Below are 7,759 nucleotides of genomic sequence, written 5' to 3'. Positions count from 1 at the left end.
AATGTCTATACATGCGTAGGATTGCTTCTGGAAGTGTGTAATTGCATTTGTAACTGTGCGACTACATGCACATATTGCTTAGAGATAATACACACAAATCAAGTTGAGCGCAAATGCTATTTCAAAGCGTTAGTACATTAAAGGCAGATAGTTTGCCTTCAATAATGTATGTTATAAATGTCACTTAGCCTTATGACAGTTTATGGTTTACAAATGGCAGCAAACAGCTGTGTTAAAAAATATATTGTTTACGTTAAGAAATATATTATGTGCAAATACTGATTACAAATTATGCAGCCCTCCTTATGCCACCATGCCACATAATTTCACTACACAAATCCACTCCGCACCACACAATTCCACCCCACACAATTCTGCAACTAACAATTCCAATTCAACCCACATCATTCCAATGCACATCACATACATCCGCTCCAAACCAAAACACATGGCTGAAAGGCATCATCATTTACGTCAATAGCTCTGACTCTGGCAAATGCTAGACCAATTGTATTGCAAATGCTTGTTGCTGATGCTCCAATACCCATCTAATGTCTATATTGCACCATCATACCTGCCAAGTGGCTCCATGTCATGTTGGACATCTCCAGCCAAACCTGCTGTTTTAGGCAAATCTTTGCTGGCTGCAATTTCTGACAAACTGCAAGTCCAAGTCTGCAACTTGCTGCAGGTTAACAATGAAAGTGTGAATGAAGGGGTTGTAGTAGTGGCAGTTTGGGACTAGGGCCTCAGCACGCTGTAGCAATGTACACTCGACACACTTTTGCAGGTCAGTGCTTGACGCCATCCGGCTCCCAGCCTCCTGTATTCATTTTCTTGCGGGATGCTGGACCGTAGTAACTGGTCCAGTCGGCAAAGGGTGTGCAGATCGCCTACCCTGCCCTGAGGTCACAATGGTTCCAGCCTTGAACGTTACATTGGTCACTCGTGAATGGGGGCACTTCGGAGTTGCGACCAGTTGTAAGGTGTTACTAAGAGAAGCTTGCACTCTTGCAACTCCTGCCTTATCAGCTCTGCGTCTATTAATGATGATTTGTGTTGTTGAAAAAAACAAGCCAAACCATTTTCTTTTTCTTGAGCTGTTCCTTTTCTCTCACTTTTCTCTTCCTACACCTCTTGTTTATTTTTTTAGCCCATCAAGATTAATTGTTCTCCTCTCTGCCTTTATCTGTCTTTCATCCTCTTCCACTTATATTTATTTCAGTTCCTTTACTTCTACTTGTATCTTATTTCTTCCTGTCTTGCATTTTACATTTTTTTCACAGTCTGGGAGGCTTCCTTTCTTGGATAATTTTGCATTTAATTTTGGGTATTCCTCCTATTTATTATTTATGCAAATTAATATAGAGCAGACATTACCCAAAGGTTCCACAGCACTTTGCAATTGAAATATTTTATTTTATTACATGGATGTTACAGATGGTTTCAAATTAACAAGCACTACCACAGTAGGTACAATGCTGAGAAATCAAAAAAGGAAAATCATTACAGAAAACACATAAAAAAGCAGAAAAGGGGATGCATTAGAGGCATAAACAACAGCTGGGGTGCAACTAGACCTGAACTTCGGGGCTAAGACTGCCAGCCAGGGCCAACTCAAGCGCTGGTGGCTGCCGATACGACAGTCTTTTTTGGCGTTGTCCTCCCCCATATACTCCTTCTCCATGAATTCCCTCATTACCACTCTGCAACAGTGCACCTCATCTCTCCATAGCCTCTCTCTAACATACGTTTCATGTTTTTTCTAGTGCAACTCATAGTTCACTCACGCTCAGTTTTGTGATCTGCATAGTACTCGTTCTTTGCAGCAGACACATTAACCCTCCGTGCTACTTTACGATGAGCCAAAACTGCAAATAGACAAAATTCTGAAATCTCACTAGTAGGAACATTAATCACCAGAGTTATCTTGATATTTTTATTGTTGCCTGAAAACTAGCTGTTGCACAGGGAAGTTAATGTGCTTTTAAACCAAACAGTATTTTTAAACACAGCACTCCCCACCAAAGTCAACGCCAGGTGCGACTGCGCCAGTCACATCGCCCTAAAGCCAGTCCTGCTCCCAGCAATGGAGCAGGACAAGCATTTCCAGAAACAGGTTGAGAGTTAACCTCATACGCATTATTTGAGGAAAAAGATCTATGGGGCATATCAGCAAGCTGGCGATGAAAAATGATCGCCGCTTTAGCGTCCGTTTTCGGACGAAAAGCGGCGATAATTTTATCACTTAATCAGCAAGGTCACGCTAACGCGTGATTCCTTGCTTTAGCTTCCTTTCCCATAACGCCCACCTTTGCATCTCTAATGAGATGCAAAGTGGGCGTTCCGTCCCAAAATAACTGTCGAAATGTCGCTAACCGACATTTCTCCAATTGTCAAGGGAATCGCTAACAGGCATAGCGATAAGAAAAGTAGCGCTAACCACAGTTAACGCTACTTTCCTTATGCCTGCTTTAACCCTGGCTTAGCCATTATATCCAATGTAAGGTGGATATAATGGCTAAGTATGCCCTGCCTTATCAGCAAGCTAACACCAAAATGTGTGAGAGTATCGCTATCCAGCGATAATCCCACTTTTGGCTGTTAGCGCGAGGAATTTAATCGCTTTTGAGATAAGCGTTGCTGATAGCACGCTATCTCAGCGATAAAATTCCACGATAGCCGGCGATAATTATCCTAGCGCTAAGTGCGCTTAGCGATAATTATCGCCGCCCTTGCTGATATGCCCCTATGTAAGTGGTGTGTGTGATACTTAACCCAAATTCCAGCAAGCAAAACAAGTTAACAGATTTCTTGTAGTTAATTTAAGGGAGATTAGACTTCTCCCCTTAGAATTTTTTGAATCTTTTGGGATCAAATTTGTTAAAAAGCTACAGACCCTTATGGGCATTAATGAAATATTTCTTTACTTTCTCTGTCAATCAGAGAAACCTGTCCTTTCCTAGGAGTAGATCTTGTATTTTTCATACATCCTAGGTGAGAAATTTCTTCCACTATACCAAGATCATAATTTTTTCATGGGTGATCCTCTCATGCCAAGGAGTACATTCAATATGACAGTGACGGAAATTTACCATGGATAACTCAGCCACAGCCATTGGTACCTCTAATAATTCCCTCCAATATACAATGGTCAGCATTTTGCCATTAACACCCCCTATAAAATGAGTACAGGAAAGCTTATGACAAGAGTTACCACAAATATCAGTTTCAACATGTTGCTATGGATCCATCCCATATGCATAGAATTGCATGCATCATGTCAGTGCCTTCGACCAGGTGAAGTGGTGCGTGTTCTGTATCCCTGACGCTGAGTTTAACTGGGCTAGCTGCTTTTTCAGTTACACAGTTTGAATCCCCACAGCCAATGAAGGTGTCTTAAAGGAAGCATGTCAGGGCCTGCAGTTTTCCATATGCAACACTTGCCATCCATATTCTAATAGTGCCCTTATCCATAAGGCAATAATAACCTCCAGTATGCAAGACCAGTAGCACACTTGTACGCATAACACACATACACTGACACACACACATTCTCACTATGTCTCTTGCATTCTTTGGTACATTTGTATTCTGTCACATTCACACAGACACACTGCCATTCACACTTCCATTAGTCAATCTGCTTTTATTGTGTTAGAAAAGCTTGCCCTGCTGCTTCTGCTAAACCTGCCTGGCCTTGAAGTGAAGCTTAATAAAAACATATTCTCTATATTCTGTTCAAAAGTAATAATGTATTGCCTTGTCCGTGTTTGTTACAAGTATGATGTGCATGAAAGGTACACTTCTTTAAAATAGCTGTACAGGACTTATATTTGGTTTCACATTGTGGATCAAGCAGTTACAGTATTGAAAATAAACGAATCCATGTTCTAACATGTAATATCACAGCATCCATCTGATCTTATGAAATGCTTGACTTCTTAAGTAACCATGAACTTCATCAAGTAACACTTTGCATTTTGGGGTTTTTGAGACCCAACTTAGAATGTGAGACGAAAGCTACAATTCCCAGAATAAAGCATTGCGGTGAATGGAAAGCCAGGAATGGCTGAAGGTGCCACGTAATCCTCAATCCATCACCATACCCCAAAGTCCAGCCCTAGTCTTCTTCCTCGTGCCATCTCACATTTACAGTCCACTCTCCCCTCTTGCACCAACCCCATTGTTGCAGATGGAATTAAGTAGGCATCCATAACTACAGAAAAAGCAGGTATTCTGTGGGTGCCTTTGTAGAAATATGTGTATATTCTTAACAGTTTTGTAATGTTTATATGTGCAGAGTAAGAGGTGTGCTCATGTAAGTGCTGAATGATAGTGAACAGTGTGAGTGAGTGTAGCGGGAGTGGTCCGAGTGTAGGGTGAAAAATGTGCCGATGTGAGTGTTGGGTGAGCTGCATGAATGCAATGTGAGAGAAGGGCCCAAGTGAGTGCTGGTTTAGATGAGTGCAATGTAGAGTGAGAGGAGTGACAGCAGGGTGGTGTGAGCGATGTAAATACAGGGCGAGTGGTGTGCCTGTGTATGGTGCAGGTGAGCAGCAAGAGTGATGAGTGATCTGTGAGATTGACTAGTGAGTGCATGGTGAGTGGTGTGTCCCTATGAGTTCCAGCAAACTATTGTCCCTGTGTGCAGGCAGGATGAACAGAGTGCCTATATGAATGCAAGCTGAGAGGTTTGCCCGTCTGAGTGCAGGGTGAAAGGAGGAAGTGCAGGGTTGCTTGGTGTGTCTCCAGAGGGAGTGTGTGCTTGTTTGCGTGGTGTGAGTGCAGGTTGAGCGCTGTGCCCATGTGAGTGAAGGGAGAGCTGTGTGAGGGACAGGAGTGCCTATGTGAGTGCACAGTGAGCGATGTGACTGTGTGAGAGTAGGGTGAGAGGAGTAACTGCCGGGTGAGTGATGTAGCATATGAGTTTGGGTGCGGGTGAAAGTGCAGAGTGGGAGGAATTAATGCATGGTGAATGATGTGCTTGTTTGAGTGAGATTGCAGAGTGGGCAGTGAGAGTGGCAGGTGAGTGAAGTGTCACAAGAGTGCAGGGCGAGTGGTGTGCTCCTGTAAGTGCGGGGTGAAAAGCATGAGTGTATGGTGATTGGTGTGAGTGTAGTGTGATCATTGTGAGTGCAGGGATAGCGGTGTGCTCATGTGAGTGCAGGGTAGGAGGAGGGTGAATGGAGTGAGTGCATGGTGAGCAGTGTGAGTGTAGTGTGAGCAGTGTGAGTGTAGGGTGAACATGAAAGTGAAGGTTGAGACTGAGGAGAGAGTTGCCTGAATGCAGGATTGACAGCTGGCGTAGTGTTTCAGATATAAGTTAAACTATTTCTATTTTAGCATCAGTCAGGGGTGGAGGCTGGAGAAAATAAATAATGCTCTGATCCTGTAACAAACTTTCAGTTTCCTAATTATGGTTGCCAGCTGATGGGATTTATATGGGAACCACTGGTATTTTAATGACCCAGTCAGTACAAAAATAAGCAAAATCACCTGTGCATTAATGATCCATGACTAATAATTAAAGAAACAAGACAGAAGATTCATGGTACAAATGAATACATACCATTTTATTTAAAGCCCTATTTAGTGTCAAGACCAGGCCTTTGCAGACTCCTTAAACAACAAATGGCTGGTATTTTTCTCTGGGAGAGGTGGCATCCCCACTCATGAGATGCCTTTTCATGATATGCATTCTCCCACTGTGGCAGTAAAAATAAAATACAAATATAAGGAATAGGCAGAATGCGGACCCAGGGGGTACTGTAACCAGAGAAAAAACATAAAGGGGCCTATTACGATGTGAGTCAGAAAGCCTCCGACCACATGTTAGAGGCTTTCTGACTTACATTGTAGGTTTCAAATCCGACAGCCTTATTATGATAAAGGCTGTCGTGTTTGAAACAGGCCGGTCGGACCGACTGGTTCAAGGAGCCCGTCAGCCAGTCGGAGGCTGCTCATAATCCCATATGTACACCATTTACGCCGTGGGGATTATGATGCTGGTTTCCCACAGGCTTTTCATGTTGGGCTTTCCGATATCAAAAGCCTTTCGGAAATCAACTTTGGGGGCCCTATCAGGGCCCCATTGTCTCCCCAGGCTCCGGTTGGGGGCCACCTATAGTGCCCCCCTGTAAATCCCTGCACCCTGAGGTGCCTGTCACGTGATGCAGGGATTTGCACAGGCTCCCAGTTCTCCATTGGAGCTTGTGCTACCACCGGTTCAGGGCCGCAGCACAAGCTCCTATAGGGAAATCGAAGTATGTGACCGCAGCAGGAGCAGTCACACTGTAACGGCGGTGTCGGGACCGCCGACCGGAGGTCGGTCAGTCCTGAGAGCGCGGTGATGACGGGCGGACGTGAGTCCACCCATCATCGTAATCAAAGCCCAAGCCTCGTTTAACCAGTTCACAAAGACATGTAAATGGTCTAAGACCTGTGAAAACACTTAGGTGCGGTGGAGATAAGCTTCAAGCCAGTGGCTGATATGTAAAAAAAAATAGAAGTGCCTGGGCTTTCGTCAGGCAGCTTTCACCAGCCCATTTATCCTGTTAGCGCTGCATTAAACAGAACCAACAGCTAACCAAGAAAGTGGAGGGGGGGGGGGTTGTGGTGCAATGGCCAGAACTGCCAACATCTGAGCTGGGGAAACAGGTTCGAGTCTGGGCGTCGACTCAACATACTGTGATTCTGTGCAAACTACTTTATCTCCCCGTAAAAGAATGTGGGGGATATGTACTAGGAAGTGGAGGAGAGAGGCGTTAGCCTTCCTGGCTTAACACCTCTCTCCACCACTTCTGAAACGCAAGGCTGCACCATATTTACAAGAATGTGGTGCAGCCCTGCGTTACCCCCCTGCGATGGTGGTAAATTTAGCAACTTAGCGCCAACGCAGGCATCCTTGCACCAGAGTGCAAGGGTGTCAGCGTGCAGGGGAGGATTGTTTATGTGTAGGAAGGTGTTCCTTCCTGCATATAAACAGTCCTAAAATGCCATTCTGTCACTGTCATGCGTGCTGCTTCATGCAGCACACATGAAAGTGACAAAATGGAATTTTTTTTTTAAGTCTGTCCCTTCCTGTACATAAACAAAAAAGGGCATTTTGCTTTTTCCATGTGTGCTGCACAAGGCAGCACACATGGAAAAGGCAAAAACGAGGAGGAATAATGCATTTCTCCTTGTTTCGCCAACTTAAGACCACTTTTTACCTGGTCTTCATTTTGGCGCTGCCTCCTATGTTCGCCATTCTTGTACATAGGGGGCAGCGTTAAAATGAATGGGTGTTGTGGTGAAACGCCCACCGCAACACTCACTGCCCACCCCTTCCACGCTAACCATAGCGTGAAAGGGGGCCTCATGTACAAGGCAGCGTTCAGACACGTTAAGTGGCTTAACGCTGCCTTGTACATAAGTGACGTTCCTGTGGGGATAGGGGCTTGTACATATGCCACTGTGTTTTTAACTGGTGCTCATGAAAAGCTCCGGTGTTGATGTTTAAGGAGCATATCAGCAACGAGGCGATATAAAATTATCGCCGCTTTTGCGTCCGTTTTCGGGCGAAAAGCGGCGATAATTTTATCGCCTAATCAGCAAGGTCACACTATCGCGTGAAACCTTGCATTAGCGCCCTGATTATTAACGCACAGCTTTGCATCTCTAATGAGATGCAAAGTGGGCGTTCCTGACCTGACATGACTGGAGAAATGTCGCTGAGCGACATTTCTCCTATCATCAAGCCCCACGCTATGAAGCA

Source organism: Triturus cristatus, chromosome 12 (genome assembly GCF_964204655.1).
Source record: "Triturus cristatus chromosome 12, aTriCri1.1, whole genome shotgun sequence".
In the NCBI taxonomy this organism is placed as follows: domain Eukaryota; kingdom Metazoa; phylum Chordata; class Amphibia; order Caudata; family Salamandridae; genus Triturus; species Triturus cristatus.
Note: the sequence above shows the minus strand (reverse complement) of the source record.